Source organism: Cibotium barometz, chromosome 15 (assembly GCF_041138505.1).
Source record: "Cibotium barometz isolate CiBa-2024 chromosome 15, ASM4113850v1, whole genome shotgun sequence".
Lineage (NCBI taxonomy): Eukaryota > Viridiplantae > Streptophyta > Polypodiopsida > Cyatheales > Cibotiaceae > Cibotium > Cibotium barometz.
The window spans coordinates 54,032,719-54,053,988 of NC_141060.1; positions in this window are offsets into that span (position 1 = coordinate 54,032,719).

A 21,270-nucleotide genomic window follows, 5' to 3' on the forward strand; every position below is an offset into this window, starting at 1 on the left:
TGCATAATGGTAGCATTGCATGGATGGTCATTTAGCCATAGTATTCATGTCTTGTCCCCATGGGTAGGGGTGGTTAAGTATACAAGGAACATCTGGTCGCCCTCCATCAAATAGTGGCTTAAAATCTGGGAGGATGGTTTGGATGGACCAAGAGGCTCATAAGTGGGTCCTTCAATGACTTCCCTCTCACACCCTTTGAAAATTTTCGTCAAGGTTAGCTGACAAACAGGGGTGACTCGTGGTAATGGGGGTTGAGATGGGAGCATCGAGGGTGGTAAGGCCATCTCTGTTACCCTAAGGATTTCTATTTGGACCACTTCCTGGCCTGGTTGAGGTGCGTTATAAAGTGCGGGTGCTAGAAAGGCTAGCAGTTTCATAGGGTTTGCCGGCAGGGCGGCTTGAAGGGCTTGGGCTTGGGCGGCCCTTTTGCTAATAGCAATTTGTAATTTCATGACTGCCCCATCTTTGGCAAGTATGTGCAGTGGAAGGTGGGGCGGGGTCACAGGCATGGACACTCCATGCTAGTATGGTTAGCTTGACAAATTGAGCACCACACTAGCTCCTTCTTAGGGTAGAGATGGGGTTGACCAACTCGAATCTCAGCCCTAGCAGCTAGTTCTTTAGTGTTAAGTCATTTCCTGCATCAATGTAATGGCCATAGCATTTGACCCCTTGTCTCGAGGTGAACTCCTTACTTTTTCCCTCAGATCTAGTGCTGGTTGTTTTGAATGAGGCTTCCGATGTACCCTCATGAAGTTCTCGGTAACATGTTCCCTTGAAGTTATCCTCGAAGTCCCATAGCACTCCTACAACATTACTCAAAGGAGGTATGGGTGAGGACATACAAAGAATTATGTAAGGGTACATCATCTAGGCCTTCTAGAAATATCCCAATCATCCTTTTGTCAGAGAATTTATCTCTAGTACTACAACGAGAGTGGAGATACCTTACCTTGTTGATGTAGTCCCAGATGGTTTCACCATCCTTTTGTTTTACATTGTGTGATTTCTCAACGAGACTCCATTGGGTTCCTTGACGGGAGTATCCAACCTTGAAGGCCTCTTTCAAGGCTTTAAAGGTGGCCTTATCTTCTGGCTTCAGGGACCTAAACCATTGGTTGGCTTTGCCATCTAGGGTGCGGCCAAAGGCACTCACCTTGACTTGGTCAACCACATGGTCGAATGCTTCATAGATTTGATTAAACATCTCTAAGTGTGGTATGGGGTGTCGAGTCCCATTGAACTTAGTGATCAATTTAGAGATGTTAGTAGCAGGTTTGTTCCGCTCTTGTCTAGGACCTCCTTGTACAGGCTGAAATATGATTTCCCAATCGTGGAATCTCAAAATGGGAGCACTTGCTAACGCTTTCTTGAGGGTATCATATTCTTGTTGGCACTCCTTTGTCCATTCCAAAACAACTAGGATCCCGTATATAAAGGGGATGAGCTATGTCGACATACATGAAGATGAAACATTGGTAATGACCAACATGCCCCATAAATTTTTGGACTCCCTTAAAGTTAGTAGGGGGTGGCAACTTGAAAACGAGTCACACCTTACTGTTGTCTGTGGAAATGCCATGTTTTGAGATAACGTGTCTCAAGATCACTCCATGCTGGACTCAAAACTAGCATTTCAAAGGGTTACAAGAGATTCTGTAGAGTCGGCATCTCTCTAGCACTCTTCTCAGACATAATAGAATCTAGATGTGCTTTCCATGTAGAATTGACACAGAGGTCATCCATAAAGACTTCAAGGAATTTTTGTAGATACTCCTTGTAGGCTGTGCACATCAGGCATTGGAAGGTTCCTAGGGCATTGGTCAAATTGAACTGCATGAGGACACGATATGCATGTGTCCCATTCAGTGGTAAAATCCATTTTATATTGATCTTTTGGGTCTATCAACACTTGGTTGTAGCCGTAAAACCCGTCAAGGAAGCTAGAGGCCTCCTTTCCTCTATGACACACTCTAGCACATGCTTTGTGAAGGGTAATGGATAGTGATCTCATATCGTGGTGGAATTAACCTTTTTGAGATCCACACCTACTCTCACTTTTCTGTTCTTCTTGGGTACTATCATGATGGGTGAGACCCATTCGGTGTGCTCTATTTTGTAGATGAATTGGACATCTATGAGTTGATTTATTTCTTCATGGATAATCTTGGAGTACTTAGGGTTCATAGGATACACTCTTTGCTTTACTGGCCTTAGGGTCCATAGGATAGACTCTTTGCTTTATTAGCCTTAGAGCTCATAGGATACACTCTTTGCTTTACTGACCTTTCCCCTTCCACCATGGGGATGGTGTGTTTGACCACTTCAGGAGAGGCACACCTTTCATGTAGTGTATTTCTAGGAAAAACAATCTTGGAATTTAGTGAGGCAATTAGTAAGGTCTCTCTTTTCTTCTGTGGAGAGGTTTTCCCCAATATAGATAGGTTTTGGATAGCCAGATGGATCAAAAGGATAGCTACTATACTCCTCAACCCATATAATTTGACTACCACATATACCGCCGGGGGGAGGGATGCACGCATCGCTCAGCATGTAGAGAGATGTAATTTCCTACCTATCTGCCATGGCAAAACTTGTACCCATTCATTTTGGAAGTATATCCATGGTGGCAAGGATGTGCATCCAATTCTCAAAGTCTTTTGGCTTTGAGAGAGAGGTGCAAATTCCATGCCATCCTTTTCATCTTCCAACATTTTGTGGCATGTTTGGCACAAGTGTACGACTGTGGTCCTAGCAGTAGTCGCTGAATCTTTTTCCAGGGGTCTCCCACTCATTGAATGGATCTTCCAAGTGCATAGGTTCACTTTTAGTGTTCGGTCTTTTTTCTGAATGTAGATGTGATCCATATCTCAATCATGGAACATCTTGATTTCTCTCATGAAGGGTCATCCTAGGATGCAATCATAGGAAACGGGCTATTGGCCAAAGTTCATCACCACAAAGGTGTGTAGGAAATTGGTTCCAAGAATCTTAATCTTTAAATCTTGCAGAAGTCCTATGGGCTTTGTAGTGGCTCCATCAACTAGTTTCAGAATCAATGCAGTGTCATCCATAGGATATTTTCCCCATTTTTCTCAGGATTTCTTAGTAACAATGCTCACTCCTACACCATCATCTAGTATGGCCGTGACTTTGAAGCTCATTGAAAGCTAGGGGTAGTGTTGCATATTGAGTTTATCTCCTTAAAATCCCGCAGAAGTCCTATGGGCTTCGTGGTGGCTCCATCTACTAGTTTTACAATCAATGCAGTGTCATCCATAGGAGATTTTCCCCATTTTTCTCAGCACTGCTTATTAGTAACAATGCTCACTCTTGCACCATCATCTAGGATGGCTGTGACTTGAAGCTTATTGAAAGCTAGGGGTAGTGCTGCATTGAGTTTATCTCCTTCAAATCCCACAGAAGCCATATGGGCTTCGCGGTGGCTCCATCAACTAGTTTCACAATCAATGCAATGTCATCCATAGGAGATTTTCCCCATTTTTCTTAGCACTGCTTATTAACCATGCTCACTCCTACACCATTGTCTAGGATGGCTGTGACTTGAAGCTCATCGAAAGCTATGGGCAGTGTTGCATTGAGTTTATCTCCTTCAAAATAATATCCTAACTTATTCACCCGTATCGTAGGTATGCTTGTGATTCCATGAGATTCTATGGATCCTTCATCATTGGACTCACCCGGACTCTCTGGTTCCACTCGCTCCTCCATTATAGCTCTAAGTCTTCCTTCCATCTAATCCTTTAAATCCCCATCAACTCGGGATACCTTGAAGGAAGGTGCTAATGGGAATCTAGGCTTGTGAAGATAGAAAGGAAGAGACACCAGTAATGTCTCTTAGAATGGGTGTGGGCTTGTGAATCTGATGGTCCCTCTTCATGCTTAGGCTTCTCAAAGTTTAGGGTATAGGGATATGAATACAAGTGTCTGATTTTGTTATGCAATCATCCTTAGATTCTTAAGATAAGTAGCAACAACATGATCAACCTAATGTGGAACCATTATTGGTTCTGGTTCAACTTCTTGAGGGAGACCCTCAAAGAGTACTTGGTAGTTGAGGCCTCTATTTAGCTCCTAGGTTTCATTAATTGGTTTTATGCTAGGCATAGAGGAACTTCCTATAACCTGAACTGCCTGAGGTTCCTCCTCTAATCGAGTTTGAAATATCGGAGATTAATGCAACTATTGTAGATGTAAAAGAGTTTAAGGATTGGAATCAAGGAGAAGGGTCAATGCACGATCGGGTGTAGCCATTCGTGGGACTATTTTTGGGGCACTTTTGGGGCCACAGCGCGACGTGCGAGTGGATGAGATTTTGGATTTAGAGCGGGCTAGTGCTCACTTCGGTTTTTTCTGGCATACTAGCATATTAATGACTTTGCTCTAAACACTGCAGACCTTGACACGCGTCACCACGTGCATTTACTCTGTGAGCATTTTACGATCCTTGTCACCAATCGATGTCGTCACGCAAATGCAATCTGCCAAAACTCCATGTTCTCAACACCACTAAGCTTGACACGTGTCACTATGCAGCTCGCGTGCCTCGTTGGTCTCGCTCTTTGCTGTAAAAGACCACCGGGTGGTCTTTCCCATCGCGCAGAGCTGGACACGTGTCATTATACATGGCTCTCTCCACCATAGCGACTCTCTCCACCGTGGTGGTCTTTCCCATCGCACAGAGCTGGACACGTGTCACTACATGGCTCTCTTCACTAGCGCACTAGTTAACTCTCTCCACCACTGTGGTGGTTTTTGTATGCAATCTAATGAAAATGACCATCATCCGTGTGTTTGCAGGTAATACCACCGCGCTGGGTCTATTTTAAAGAATGAATCACGTTGTTATTCTAATCACGTTGGTGATATTTTCAAGTACTATTTCAACCACCACGTGGTTCCACATATCTCCATCTCTCCCGCCTTGTACTTATAAATTTGCGCTCAATTTGTTGTTCTACATTCGTTTAGAAACAAACTTCAACTTCTCATAAATAAACTTTTGTGTTTTGTCCCGCGGGAAAAAAAAACAAACTTCAGCGAAGGTATCTTCTTTAATCAAAATTGAATCAATCAAAGATGGAGCCCTCTTTCGAGCCACCTCCAATCATAGCACCTTCAATCAATCAATTGTGATACTGCACTCCTAAATTAATCAAATTCAATTCTTTAAAAACTGTGCATGGTCGCATGATTCACCAGCACGGTGGCATTACATAGGGTCAAATAAGTCCTAGCTCCTTCAATCACCGCTAGCGCGATGGCTAACACTATACAATCTCTCGCACATGTGGACATGTATGAAACAAAAGATACATATTCATCAAAAGTTAACAATTTGAGGGAACAAAAGATACAGATTCATCAGAAGTTAACAATTTGAGAGATTCATTTAAAGTGAACAATTTACGAGATTACATGCATGAAACAAAAGATGTATCAAAATAATGTCCTTTTTATATTGTAGTCAGCACAATTGGCAAAATTGGCGTTGTGTTTGTACATCAAAAAGGATTTATGATATAGTCTCATGATGTGAGACAAGCATAAAATGTATTTGTACACAAAAATGGATGTACAATACAGTCTCATGATGTGAGACGAGATCACTCCTCCATGAATCTTGCTATGCCTTTGTCAACATCCATAGGGCATCCATACAAGACGACACAATAGAGGCCTGGTTCATGCATCAGCCAAAGATGGGCAATGTAGAGTCCTGTGGGGAGCTGACCAAGAGTCCAAAGATGGTGCACAAGTGAATTTAGCAAGAGCCGGTTTGAATGCAAAAACGACCACCTTGTAGGCGAAAGATGACAAAATGGGGATGACGATACGAGGAGTAGGAGAGGCAGAGTGATACGAGGAGGCATTTAGGTGGAGTTAAAAGGCGTGATGATGGTGTCATTGAAGGGTGTGGCATTGGAGGGAGTGGAGGGAGCGGGTGTGGCGATGGAGGGAGTGGATGGGTGAATGGCGATGGAGGGTGCGGATGAGCAATGAAGCAAAGTAGAAGAGAGTGAAGAGCAAAGGTAGCACAAAGTAAGTGATGCAGTATCGTGAAATAGCCAAGTAGGAGTCTCTTAAATAATACTAGTTCCACCGGGCTGGTTGTGTACTCTACTTAATCTCATGGAAACTGGTGGTCTGAATAATCATGAAAGCTTGATAGGATGGCAAATGTCCAAAATACTCATGTAGCTGACTAGAAATTTACTGCACCTTTGATGCAAATCTTGGTGGAATCCCGGTGGTGGTCTGAGAATAATCTAAGCGTCTAGTCATTTACTGCACTGAACTTAGTCACATGCAAGCTCGGTGGTGGTCTTCCTTCAATCAATCAAAATTCGAGCTACCACTTAATTTCACATGCCAGTGCAGTGACTAAATCGACGCCGCCACTTAATTTCACATGCCAGCGCGGTGACTGAATCGACTCTACCAAATGATCATGATTGGTAATTAATGGCACTCTAATCTTAATGAAATCAATAAAAATCTAGGCCACATGCCTTGTAATTAAGTCTCGGGGGATGCCACCACGATGGCACTTAAGCCTGGTGGTCTTCCTTCAATCACTCAAAATCCAAGCCGCCACTTAATTTCACATGCCAACGCAGTGATTGAATTGACTCTATGGTGCTCTCCAAATGATAGCCGCCACTTAATTTCACATGCCAGTGCGATGACTGAATTGACTCTATGGTGCCCTCCTCCAAATGATCATGACTGGTATTAGGTAATTAATGGCACTCTAATCTTAATGAAATCCGAATACTCATGTAGCTGAGTGCACCCGACTACACCTTTGATCCAAATCCTATTGGAAACCTGGTGGTGGTCTGAATAATCTGAGTGATTGGTCATTTACTGCACTGAACTTAATCGCATGCAAGCCCGGTGGTAGTCTTCCTTCAATCAATCAAAATCCGAATACTCATGTAGCCAACTGCACCCGACTACACCTTTGATCCAAATCCTATTGGAAACCCGATGGTGCTCTGAATAATCTGAGTGACTGGTCATTTACTGCACTGAACTTAATCGCATGTAAGCCCGGTGGTGGTCTTCCTTCAATCAATCAAAATCCGAGTCGCCACTTAATTTCACATGCCAAATCCGAGCCACCACTCAATCGCATGCAAGCCTGGTGTGGCTGGTAATTAGAAGCTCGGTGGCAAATGTCCAAATAATCATGAGCCAACTTCAATCAAGGTGAATTATATTCAATGGGCCTATCCTCAATATGCCACCGCGATGGCTGGCTAAGGCCTAATTACCTTCCCCACTCTACTTAAGCATTTATTGCACCTGAACTTAATCACATCTAAGCCAGATGGTGATCTTCCGTCCTTCAATCAATCAAAATCCGAGCCACCACTTAATTTCACATGCCAAAGTCGAGCCACCACTCAGTCGCATGCAAGTTCGGTGTGACTGGTAATTAGAAGCTCGGTGTGGCAGATGTCTAAATAATCATGAGCCACCTTCAATCAAGGTGAATTATGTTCAATGGGCATGTCCTCTTTTTTCTTTTTTTGAATAAGGCATGAGGGATTATATTAAAACAAAATCGAACCGATTACAAGATGCTTTTTACACCGATTATATTCAATGGGCCTGTCCTCACTCAATATGTCACCGCGGTGGCTGGCTAAGGCTTCCCCACTCTACTTAAGCCTCCACTCTTCCATTTCCTTGCTCCCTTGCACTCTTCTTGCAACTATCCCCTCTCACACTCCCTTGCACTCTTCTTGCAACTTCTATCCCCTCACAATGGATTTGTAGGCACACAAGAGCAAGCTGAGGCTACTGAAAGATTGGCAGAGATAGAAAAACAGAAAAGAGAAGAAGCAAAGAAGCACATCAAGGAGCTGAATTAGCAGCTTCAAGATATTTGAACGGATGGGGACAATGCAGAGGAAGAGCTAGAAAGGATGAAGCAGACACTTGCAAATTAGGTAGCCAAAAAGGAGCTCCTCTACAAACGGCTCTGTAGCATGCAGAATGCATTAAACATTGAGAAAGATGATATGATAGAGAAACTAAGAAAGGAGAATGCATAAACCAGGCTACTGATGTAAGAATTGCAAAATAATTTCAATGCCAGGAAGAATGTAGAAGAGGCAACAAGCAGCCATAGTAAACGACATAATGAGACTGCCCAACATTAGCGAGACAGGTTTGATTCTCTGTAATTGACCTACAATGCGGCTAACGATGAGCTTTCCTTTTCTCTTCAGAGTTTTGAGAAGCAGTCTCAGACCTTGATTGATACCCAACATAGAAATGATGTCTTGGAACGGGCCTACACAGACATTGCTAAAGAATTTGAGGAGATTTGATAGCAGCTGGTAGAATCGGATGCAGCTTGTGCCAAAAGTCAGAAGTAAGTGGAGGTTCTGAAGAAGAACATCCGCACCCTCAGGATGAGAGAGGCAGGAATCAAGATGCAGATTGCTCATCATCAGACTGGTCACACTATGATACTCATAGCCGCAATAGTTAAATTGGATGAATATCCTCTTGTTTGCGATGCGAATGAATGCTCCTACATGCTTTGTGTGCAAAGGGCACATCATAGATGAATGCATGATCAGATGGCCGCAGTGTCACCACCCTCTGCATGTGTTTTGCTTTGGGGTGTTTGTGCATACAAAATCGAGATGCAGAGTTTGTTTGATGCCATTGCTACTGTCTTGGGAAAAAATGATATGCCTGCCTGCTGAGCAAATATCCACAACAAGAAAGTAGAAGCTGCAATGGAATTCCAAATTGATCATACACGTGAAAAGAGAAAGGAACTTGACCAGGCGCGCGAAAGGAAATGAGCCTGAAGAGAAGATGTCCAAGCTCACGGAGCTCGAAGAAATCGAAGAAAAGAACCAACCCTGTCAAAAGGAGCGAGAAAGACTGAAGGAGCTCGAAGAAATTGAAGAAAAGAACCCACCCTGCCCGAAAGAGCGAGAAAGGAAGAAGCCCAAGCGTGGAAAGCAATCTGGTGAAGGGAGCTCAAAGTAGAAAGAAGATGTATAATCTCTAAAATGTATGTGTAAGATCCCTGTTCCCACCGAGCAACGGATTCGGGTACTAGCAGTGGAAGTAGCACTTCTCGCGCGGGACAGGGGTCCCACACTTGGGGCCTCACCCACGGATATCCGGATAAGAGACTAATCCGTCGGTTGTTCCAAAACCAAACCCGAAAAAAGTTCCTTTACCGGAAAGCACGGGCGATTCCACCAGGATAACTTTCTAGTCTAACGTAGTCAAGATCATTTCTGATCGAGCTGATCCAATTGCATTTATAAGATACTTGGTCAGATCAAGGAAGAAACTTGCACTTGGATCATTGGAATCAACGCTTTTTTCCCCATTCAAGAGGCACAGCCGTTGATTCCTATCCATAGAACAATTACTGTCCGGGATTTACTTTATCTATCGTAATAACAGAATTTTTGAGTCTCAATTTATGGATCCATCAGTCCAGCCTAACCCCATCCGATTCCATGGGTTAGCCAACCGCCCAACCATTGTAGTGATAGGATCCAATTAAGAATTTGGTTAGGTTTTGTCCCGGGTACCAAGGAAAAGAGTTCCAAGACCCCCTAGCCGGAAGTTCATGCAAAAATAAAACTAGTCACACCACTTACACACCCACCAATATGAAATTGCCTTTTCACAGATTCAACCAGTTTTAAAACAATCCTTTAATAAAACCATAGTATCACTGATCACCATCTTCCAATTTATCCGATTGATTCTTAATTTTCCCATTGACATTCCTTCATCAGAGTATCTATGGCATCATTGGCAACTAGGACGCTCACCACTTGTCCACTCAGGGGCCGTTTCCTAGTTCCTAGCCCATAATACTCGGCAATATAATCACTTATCAAGATGGACTCTCGTTGAAGATCAGCAAGATTAACCAACAGATCCATATAAAGAGCCATGGACTCATCCATTGAAGACCAGCAAGGTCAATCAACCAGATCCATGCCCGATTTCAGAAAACAACTCTTATTCCTTGTTCTAATATCTTCCTCGACACATGCGTGGGTATCCTGGGCGACCCAGAGCCCGAGCACCGTATGGTCAGCACCCTCTAGGATCCTTCGCAGGTGACCTAGCGCTTCACTCATAGGCCGCTTCCTTGGCCCCTCATCCACTATACCGGAAGCTCACCATTTTAATCGCACTGAGGCTGGTCAAGACCTCGACCGACCTTGCTACGCGAGACGTCCTCCATTGACTCTCCGTCAGCAGTTGCAACTTTATCAGTTAGGTCTCCACACGACCTTAATCACAAGATGGTCAAAATGCTTTCCCAGCATTCTTGACATAAAACAGTCATTTACAAACAGCATTTACAAACAGTCACAAAATACAGTTTCTATATTAACTCTCATTTTTCCACATTATCCCTCATCAATCCACATTGCTTATTCCACATTCCAGTTATATGTGTACTCATCCCATCACATCATTTTCCATCTCATCATTTCAGATTCCTTCACATCACATATCATATATTCACATCCTACATATATCCACATCCACATCCATACATCCACATCTACATCCATGCATCTATTTTCACATCCACATCTACATGCACATTCATGCATCCTCATCCATACATCCACATCTACATGCATACATCCACATCCCATCCATGCATCTACATCGACATCCTCATTTACATCCATACATCCACATTCACACTCACATCTACATGCATACATCCATACATACACATCCACATTTATTCTCACCCTATCACAACCCATATACATCTTATCCCATCACATACACTTCTTACCTCATCCCATACACATCCTATCACTTCTTAACTCATCTTATCACATCCTAACTCATCTCTTATGCATACCTCTATGCATGAAATTCAATTATGCTAAAAGTAACTCTTTTATAATAAAATATTTATCTTTTATGCATAATATAAAAATTCAATTTTTCCACGATTACTATGAAATTCTTTCAATTAATCTAGGATGATAATTCTTAGAATATGGTAGGAAATCCTCTTTTCATGCTTTGAATGAAATTATTTTATGTGTAAATTTTTATAAAATTTTGCCATAGCTCCGCTACTATAACTAATAAATCTCAATTATTTTAAAAGATAAGGCTTATCTTTAAGGGAATGATTAGAATGATCCCTAATTGGATCATTAACCCTTAATGGATTAAATAAAAAATAATCATAAACTAAAAGCATAGATAAAAAAACTATTAATTTGTTCTCAAGCATAGATTAATCTTGGATTAAGGAAAAGCTTTATGAAAAGCTTCATTTGGATTAAGAATGGGTCATGAGTGTGACTATTTCTTAAGTGAGAGAGAGAAAAAACCATTAGAATTAAACATAAATGGAAATTTATGTAATTTCTTACTATCATTAATCAATTAACTTTAATAGCATTCAAAAACCATACCAATTAAGCTTCTCAAGCTTGAGAGGGGTTGAGAAGAGAGAAACATTGAGAAATTATAGAAAAGATCAAAATTCATCATACTTACCTTACAAATTGCTTAATTCTTTGTTCAGGGTAGAGGCCCCCAACCAATCAATTGGTTTAGTATGTTGATGGAGCCACCAATGGGAATTGAAGAAAGAGAGGTGTCAAAAACTAGTGAATTATTAAAGAATTCACAGTTCTTGGCTTAGGTGGAGAAGAGTAACAAAGCATAAGACACTATATTTTTTTCAACAAGGGAAGGCTTCTATTTATAGGAAAAATTGAGCTCCTAACCAAACAAACTGATTCTAGAATTTTCCAAGTCAGTTTGGTCACTTTTTGACCAATTTTAGGTCAGTTAAGCTAACTTTTTGGAACTAGACTTGAATGAGGAGAGAGGAGAGATGAAATATCTCAATTTTTATGAGTTTAAAACTCATTCAAGCATGTGAAATATGCACCTCCTTTAAAGAACTCCCCTTCCTTACATATGTGTCAAAATGGAATCATTATACCCAAAATATCTCATATTTTTAATATTGCTCCTAGTTTTTTACTAATTAACCTTGTACATTTTCAACTCTTCATCTTATGTGAAATATGCACCTCCTTTAAAGAACTCCCCTTCCTTACATATGTGTCAAAATGGAATCATTATACCCAAAATATCTCATATTTTTAATATTGCTCATAGTCTTTTACTAATAAACCTTGTACATTTTCAACTCTTCATCTTATGTAAGCATTTACTCATTTTTGGTTACCCAAAATATCTCATATTTTTAATATTGCTCATAGTTTTTTACTAATAAACCTTGTACATTTTCAACTCTTCATCTTATGTGAGCATTTACTGATTTTTGGGTATCTTCTTTAACAATTTGGATTTACCTCCTCCCTACACATGGATTGATGCTATTGGCCCATAGGAACCTTAATTGGACCATAATCCAAAAATTTCTGAAAATCTAGACCCTTAGGCTAAGGTCCTTTATACCCATTTCCAATAAATTCTAATTGCACATTGGAAAGTTCTTTTTGAATTTCTGTTTCAGGGGAACTTATTTTAATAAGATGAGGTAATTTTCTATTCAAAAATATTAAAAATATGAATATTCTCTCTCTAGAATATTTTTTCTCTCTAGGTTAAAACAGGCAGAGACGAGATCTCTTATAATTCTGAAGAGGGAATTGATTATAGGGAAAGATACTGGATATCTTGAGAGGCTGGGGAGGAATCTTACATTCTACCCCACTTAAAAAACGCGAGATGTCCTCATCTCGCAAACTGGGATAATTTCGCAAGATGCACGAATATGAGACTCAGAGAAAAATTTTAATCAAGATTAACCAACAAGAAAAGTCTCAAGAGAGCAAGATTCAAGATAAGAACAAGATTTAAACTTTATTCATTCTTGGAACATATACAGTAAAGATAGAAGAACTCTTTACACTTCCATAAGCCCGTCCATCATATGGTCACAAAAGCAGCACTCACAAGCTGCACAAGTATAGGGTAACTCATCTATGGGAATGATTCTACTGGTTATTGCTGCACCTATCTCAGTGGTATGAGGTGATCTAACAAAAGGACCTCTGAGAGGCAAGCCAAAAACGGGGTAAAGGCATATCTTCTCATGAGGAAGAAAACACGCCAGTAAGAAGACCCGCTCAGAAAACCCAAGATGCCTTGATCTCATGACGCAGTAGTATCGGGGACCCAAACCTAAGGCTTCAATAACCATAGCCAAGCGGACATTGTTACGAAAGTGCTGCTGACCCCAGGGTGTTACCCTAGTTATGTCTTGATAGGTCCGCCATTTGGTCTGCGCTACAGAAGTTCCCAGGTGAGGAAAAAGTGAGTGCTCATACTGTTCTATAAAGTCTTTCTTCACAGACTCTCTTGCGTCTTGAAGATGAGAAATCATCATGGATAAAACTAATTCCTGTTGCCAAGCCATGAAGGAGATTAAGAAGAAGGGAGATCGATGGAAGTAAGATTACTGTGAGCGACAGTTAAAAGTTACGACTTATATAAAGGAAGGAGCTAGCGTAACTTAGAAGCCAACGGTATCTTGCCACTGAAGTTTTACCGTTTTTCTTGATTTGGGTTTGGCACATATTTCTATGAAATACATTAAGAACTTTGAGATGAGGAGGTAAAAGAAGCTTGTAGGTTAAGTCACCTACTTTCATTGAATTCAGATATAAGGCTCACAATATCTGGGGGATAACTTCTTTACTCCCCAAGAGATAAAGAACTTCTTTTGGGTCGTACTCGAATGAAAACCAAAACCTTGGTATCCAAAACATCGATTTTTACTTCTGAATTCATTGTTCTGAATCCTTAAAACAGGCGTGACTCCTGAGAAGTATTCTAGGGAAAGGGTCTTCCTTTTTTAAACAGAAACTTTCTTTTATGTTAGAGAGGGAATAATTATAAGATCAAAAAGGGAGATTCTTACTCCTGTATACCTCGAAGGCTGGGGAGGAATCTTACATTCTACCCCACTTAAAAAAGTGCGAGATGTCCTCATCTCGCAAGGTAGAGGACAGCTCTTTTTCTTAAGATCCAATTTTATTCTGGGGTTCCTTATATTCTGGTCAACCCAACAGAACACTGGGATAAATATCCCTTATATAGAACTCATCATTAAATAACAATTCATTCAGATCATATCATTCATATCTTTAACATGATAATGGTCCATTAGACCGAAAAGTTTCCTTCGAAACATTCCTTCACGGAAATTTCAGTTAAGCAAGTTCTCAATTTGACATCCCTTAACTTGATCTACCGGTCAAGTATTAACAGTAGCAATCTGACAGCACGACCCACTAATCTCATAGTGATTTGCAGAATTCATTATCATCATTCTAGTTATGAATGAATATCATCACAGGGACTCGTCCCATTTCTCATCATTGTGGTTTCATTATATTTCAACTAAATTTTAAAAATCATCATTTTTCAATCAGAATTTTCAATCAAAATCCAAATCAATTCATCAATTCTCAAACAGAATTAAAAATCATATCAACCACATTCGAAATCATCATCTGGATAGCATTAACGCTTATAATTTCAAGTCTTAGATTTACTCGTATATACTGTCAGTAAAGAGCTACAGTTATACTCTCGGTATATACGGATAGTCACGGACCTTGGAATTATAAGGTAAATACCATCATGTCTAAGCCTCAAGCAAGTTAGGGATTCTATATAATACCATCATGTCTAAGCCTCAAGCAAGTCAGGGATTCTATATAATTGCGGTACTTCCATTTGAAGACCCAATTACCAAATTACGAATTTCAGTTTCAATATCAAATTGTATGAATTATATCACACAATTACAACCTTTTTTGTGCTTCTTGACAAATTTTTGATATATTTGGTTTCTCAGTTGATCTTTATTAGCCAAATGCTCTGATACCAACTGTAAGATCCCTGTTCCCACCGAGCAACGGAGTAGCACTTCTCGCGCGGGACAGGGGTCCCACACTCGGGGCCTCACCCACGGATATCCGGATAAGAGACTAATCCGTCGGTTGTTCCAAAACCAAACCCGAAAAAACTTCCTTTACCGGAAAGCACGGGCGATTCCACCAGGATAACTTTTTACTCTAACATAGTCAAGATCATTTCTGATCGAGCTGATCCAATTGCATCTATAAGATACTTGGTCAGATCAAGGAAGAAACTTGCACTTGGATCATTGGGATCAACGCTTTTTTCCCCATTCAAGAGGCACAGCCGTTGATTCCTATCCATAGAACAATTACTGCCCGGGATTTACTTTATCTATCGTAATAACAGAATTTTTGAGTCTCGATTTACGGATCCATCAGTCCAGCCTAACCCCATCCGATCCCATGGGTTCCAACCACTGTAGTGATGGGATCCAATTAAGAATTTGGTTAGGTTTTGTCCCGGGTACCAAGGAAAAGAGTTCCAAGACCCCCTACCTGGAAGTTCATGCAAAAATAAAACTAGTCACACCACTTACACACCCAATATGAAATTGCCTTTTCACAGATTCAACCAGTTTTAAAACAATCCTTTAATAAAACCATAGTATCACTGATCACCATCTTCCAATTTATCTGGTTGATTCTTAATTTTTCCATCATTCCTTCATCAGAGTATCTATGGCATCATTGGCAACTAGGACGCTCACCACCTGTCCACTCAGGGGCCGTTTCCTAGTTCCTAGCCCATAATACTCGGCAATATAATCACTTATCAAGCTGGACTCTCGTTGAAGATCAGCAAGATCAACCAACAGATCCATATAAAGAGCCATGGACTCATCCATTGAAGACCAGCAAGGTCAATCAACCAGATCCATGCCCGATTTCAGAAAACAACTCTTACTTCTTGTTCCAATATCTTCCTCGACGACGCACGCGTGGGTATCCTGGGCGACCCAGAGCCCGAGCACCGTATGGTCAGCACCCTCTAGGATCCTCTCATAGGCCGCTTCCTTGGCCCCTCATCCACCGTACCGGAAGCTCACCATTTTAATCGCACCGAGGCTGGTCAAGACCTCGGCCGACCTTGCTACGCGAGACGTCCTCCATTGACTCTCCGTCAGCAGTTGCAGCTTTATCAGTTAGGTCTCCACGACCTTAATCACAAGATGGTCAAAATGCTTTCCTAGCATTCTTGACATAAAACAGTCATTTACAAACAGCATTTACACACAGTCACAAAATACAGTTTCTATATTAACTCTCATTTTTCCACATTATCCCTCATCAATCCACATTGCTTATTCCACATTCCAGTTATATGTGTACTCATCCCATCACATCATTTTCCATCTCATCATTTCAGATTCCTTCATATCACATATCATATATTCACATCCTACATATATCCACATCCACATCCATACATCCACGTCTACATCCATGCATCTATTTTCACATCCACATCTACATGCACATTCATGCATCCTCATCCATACATCCACATCTACATGCATTCATCCACATCCCATCCATGCATCTACATCGACATCCTCATTTACATCCATACATCCACATTCACACTCACATCTACATGCATACATCCATACATACACATCCACATTTATTCTCACCCTATCACAACCCATATACATCTTATCCCATCACATACACTTCTTACCTCATCCCATACACATCCTATCACTTCTTAACTCATCTTATCACATCCTAACTCATCTCTTATGCATACCTCTATGCATGAAATTCAATTATGCTAAAAGTAACTCTTTTATAATAAAATATTTATCTTTTATGCATAATATAAAAATTTAATTTTTCCACGATTACTATGAAATTCTTTCAATTAATCTAGGATGATAATTCTTAGAATATGGTAGGAAATCCTCTTTTCATGCTTTGAATGAAATTATTTTATGTGTAAATTTTTATAAAATTTTACCATAGCTCCGCTACTATAACTAATAAATCTCAATTATTTTAAAAGATAAGGCTTATCTTTAAGGGAATGATTAGAATGATCTCTAATTGGATCATTAACCCTTAATGGATTAAATAAAAAATAATCATAAACTAAAAGCATAGATAAAAAAACTATTAATTTGTTCTCAAGCATAGATTAATCTTGGATTAAGGAAAAGCTTTATGAAAAGCTTCATTTGGATTAAGAATGGGTCATGAGTATGACTATTTCTTAAGTGAGAGAGAGAAAAAACCATTAGAATTAAATATAAATGGAAATTTATGTAATTTCTTACTATCATTAATCAATTAACTTTAATAGCATTCAAAAACCATACCAATTAAGCTTCTCAAGCTTGAGAGGGGTTGAGAAGAGAGAAACATTGAGAAATTATAGAAAAGATCAAAATTCATTATACTTACCTTACAAATTGCTTGATTCTTTGTTCACGGTAGAGGCCCCCAACCAATCAATTGGTTTAGTATGTTGATGGAGCCACCAATGGGAATTGAAGAAAGAGAGAAGTGTCAAAAACTAGTGAATTATTAAAGAATTCACAGTTCTTGGCTTAGGTGGAGAAGAGTAACAAAGCATAAGACACTATATTTTTTTCAACAAGGGAAGGCTTCTATTTATAGGAAAAATTGAGCTCCTAACCAAACAAACTGATTCTAGAATTTTCCAAGTCGGTTTGGTCACTTTTTGACCAATTTTAGGTCAGTTAAGCTAATTTTTGGAACTAGACTTGAATGAGGAGAGAGGAGAGATGAAATATCTCAATTTTTATGAGTTCAAAACTCATTCAAGCATGTGAAATATGCACCTCCTTTAAAGAACTCCCCTTCCTTACATATGTGTCAAAATGGAATCATTATACCCAAAATATCTCATATTTTTAATATTGCTCCTAGTTTTTTACTAATAAACCTTGTACATTTTCAACTCTTCATCTTATGTGAAATATGCACCTCCTTTAAAGAACTCCCCTTCCTTACATATGTGTCAAAATGGAATCATTATACCCAAAATATCTCATATTTTTAATATTGCTCATAGTTTTTTACTAATAAACCTTGTACATTTTCAAATCTTCATCTTATGTGAGCATTTACTCATTTTTGGTTACCCAAAATATCTCATATTTTTAATATTGCTCATAGTTTTTTACTAATAAACCTTGTACATTTTCAACTCTTCATCTTATGTGAGCATTTACTCATTTTTGGGTATCTTCTTTTACAATTTGGATTTATCTCCTCCCTACACATGGATTGATGCTATTGGCCCATAGGAACCTTAATTGGACCATAATCCAAATTTTTTTGAAAATCTAGACCCTTAGGCTAAGGTTCTTTATACCCATTTCCAATAAATTCTAATTGCACATTGGAAAGTTCTTTTTGAATTTCTGTTTCAGGGAAACTTATTTTAATAAGATGAGGTAATTTTTTATTCAAAAATATTAAAAATATGAATATTCTCTCTCTAGAATATTTTCTCTCTCTAGGTTAAAACAGGAAGAGACGAGATCTCTTATAATTCTGAAGAGGGAATTGATTATAGGGAAAGATGCTGGATATCTTGAGAGGCTGGGGAGGAATCTTACAGTATTGATGTGTATAATCTATGAAATAAATTCATTATTGCCAATGTTATCCTTCGATCCCAGGATCACAACTTTCAACTTTTCCCTTATTAAGGCCCAGGATCACAACTTTCAATTTTCCCTTATATTAAGGTAATTTAGGATCGCAACCAGTGCGGTGGTAATACTAGGAAGTGGTTGGTCTCTCTTTTTAGGGATCTTAACCAACATGGTGGTAGTACAGGATAAGTGGTCCTCACCACAACGCGGTGGTTTAACCAGCACGGTGGTAGTATTGGATAAGTCATTAACCAGTGCGGTGGTTGTTGGTATCGGGCAGATAAATCACACAATATTTAATTTAGGACAGTGGTAGTCACCAGCGCGGTGATATTTAATTTAATTAAGCTAATTTAGGACCGCAACTAGTGTGGTGGTAGTACTAGGAAGTGGCTGGTCTCTCTTTTTAGGGATCTTAAGCACGTTGGTAGTATAGGATAAGTGGTCACCAGCGCGGTGGTTTAACCAACACGGTGGTAGTATTGGATAAGTTATCACCAGCGCGGTGGTTGGTATCGATAGACAAATCACACAATATGTAATTTAGGATGGTGGTAGTCACCAGCATGGTGATATTTAATTAAATTAAGCTAATTTAGGATCGCAACCAGCATGGTGGTAGTACTAGGAAGTGGTTGGTCTCTCTTTTTAAGGATCTTAACCAGCACGATGGTAGTATAGGATAAGTGGTCACCAATGGAGACGATCAGACAAAGACCAGCTAGCTAGTGAGCGAGTAAAGAAAAGAAGACGTCTTACAGAGAGCAAAGAAAAGAAGACAAAGAAAACAAGCATAATACCTTGCAACATAGGAGGCACCAGGTTCTAACACAGCGTGTCAGGTTATGTACTTTATTCAAAAAATTCGCTAGAGCGGGAAGCCTGAAAATTCAAAAGTCCGCCAGCAAGGTATTGAAATTTTCACCCGCTGTGGTTTCCCCCGTCCGGCGATACATGTCAGCAAAATCTTGCCCCCAAGCAAGTGGAATGTGACCTAAAATGCTTCAAAACACCAATAGTCCAAAGGGCACGCTATCGGATTTGATGGTGTGCAATGTGAAATGCAATGACCCTTGACATGCTTATGAGTCGTATAGCAAGGAACTGCAGGGAAAAAGAAGCAATGAAAAACTGCAAATAGTGTTGGATTTATTAAAAGATCTTTGCACATGCAAAAATTGAACATTTTCAATTTCTTCCATTATTCCAAGGTGAATCAAGATATCGATATCACCAACTATCAGTATTTTAAGACCACCATGCAGTAGTCCCACTAGTGTGGATTCCATTTTTTCAATCCATTTAGGTTTTCAACAAACCAAAAAAAAAAGTTATTGAGCGTGCCCTCGAATGGGTATGCAAAATTTTAGCACATTGGAGGTCCCTTAACACTAGTTCTGTAATTGGACACTAAAGTGTCCTGAAAGTTAGCATTTTTCTTGAATTTTTGTGGGCAATCTATTAAGAGTTTTGAAATGTTCCTCAAGACCGAAAATTTTTTTGAGATTTTTTAAATTGCAGATGTTCCTCAAGACCTAAAAAAAATTTGAGATTTTTTAAATTGCTCTTTTCTTAGCTTTTGCAAGGCAATATTTTAATTTTCTTAGACACATGCTGATAAAACGCATGATTTTTATTGTTTTCAAAATAGTAGTAATTTGTACATAACTTTTAGAAGGAACATAGTTTGATCATGAAACTTGGCTTGATGGAAAGCCCATGATGTAAACTAAATCTTGGAATCATCAAACGATAATTATTGGATAAATTTTTGACTCGCTAATATTGAAATGATGTTTTTTATACAGGTGGAGCATGAATTTTTCTCCTTCCATATGCAAGCTAATAATGTAAAACTTGAGGTGCACCCATGTTATATAGGGTAAATACTACTTTGTTTTGAATTTTCCAAAACTTTAGAGCCACTTTTTGGGCCTCTTCTCATACATGGCCTTTTGCGCAACCTGTTTTTAATACGTAAAATGTCTAATTATGAGCCTAATTTTGATTTTCATCAAAGGGGAAAGCTGTGTAAGTGCATTATTTGTTGTAACTATAGGTGTAGACTACTTGTGCAAGCATAGTTATGATTAGTTTTTGAAAAAAGATGATCAAATTTTGTATTTTTATTTTTTACAGTTTTTTTAGAACTAGCCGATAAGAACCTACTTAAGTGGAGGCTAAGTTAGTGTCATACACATCAAATTATGGCTTATTTATCTCATCTCAAGCATGAAAACCAATAATCAACATTCTCATTGATAGGGCTACAATTTTTTTTAGTGGCGTGATTGAGTTTTGATAATACGCGTTACTTTTGCTGATTTTATACAACTTTTTTGGAAAAAATTCTAGGAAAGGAAAATGATTTTTTTGGTGAACTTCTACCTCCTTGGACTGATGTATGCTATCAAAATATCTTGGGAAAAATGCTATTGATATCATTGGATTTTTTTTTGAGAGAATGATGCTTGCATATTTGGAAAAATCTTGAAAAATCCTGAAAAGTGTTCATTTTCAAGACATATGCTACTTATGTACTTCCAAATAAAAAGGCATTTTATATGTTTAGCATTTTTTACATAAGCATAGGGTTATGTTATACATGCCCAATGAAGCATTTTGGTTTTTAAAGCCTACATTAGGAGTTTGATTTTTTTTCGCAA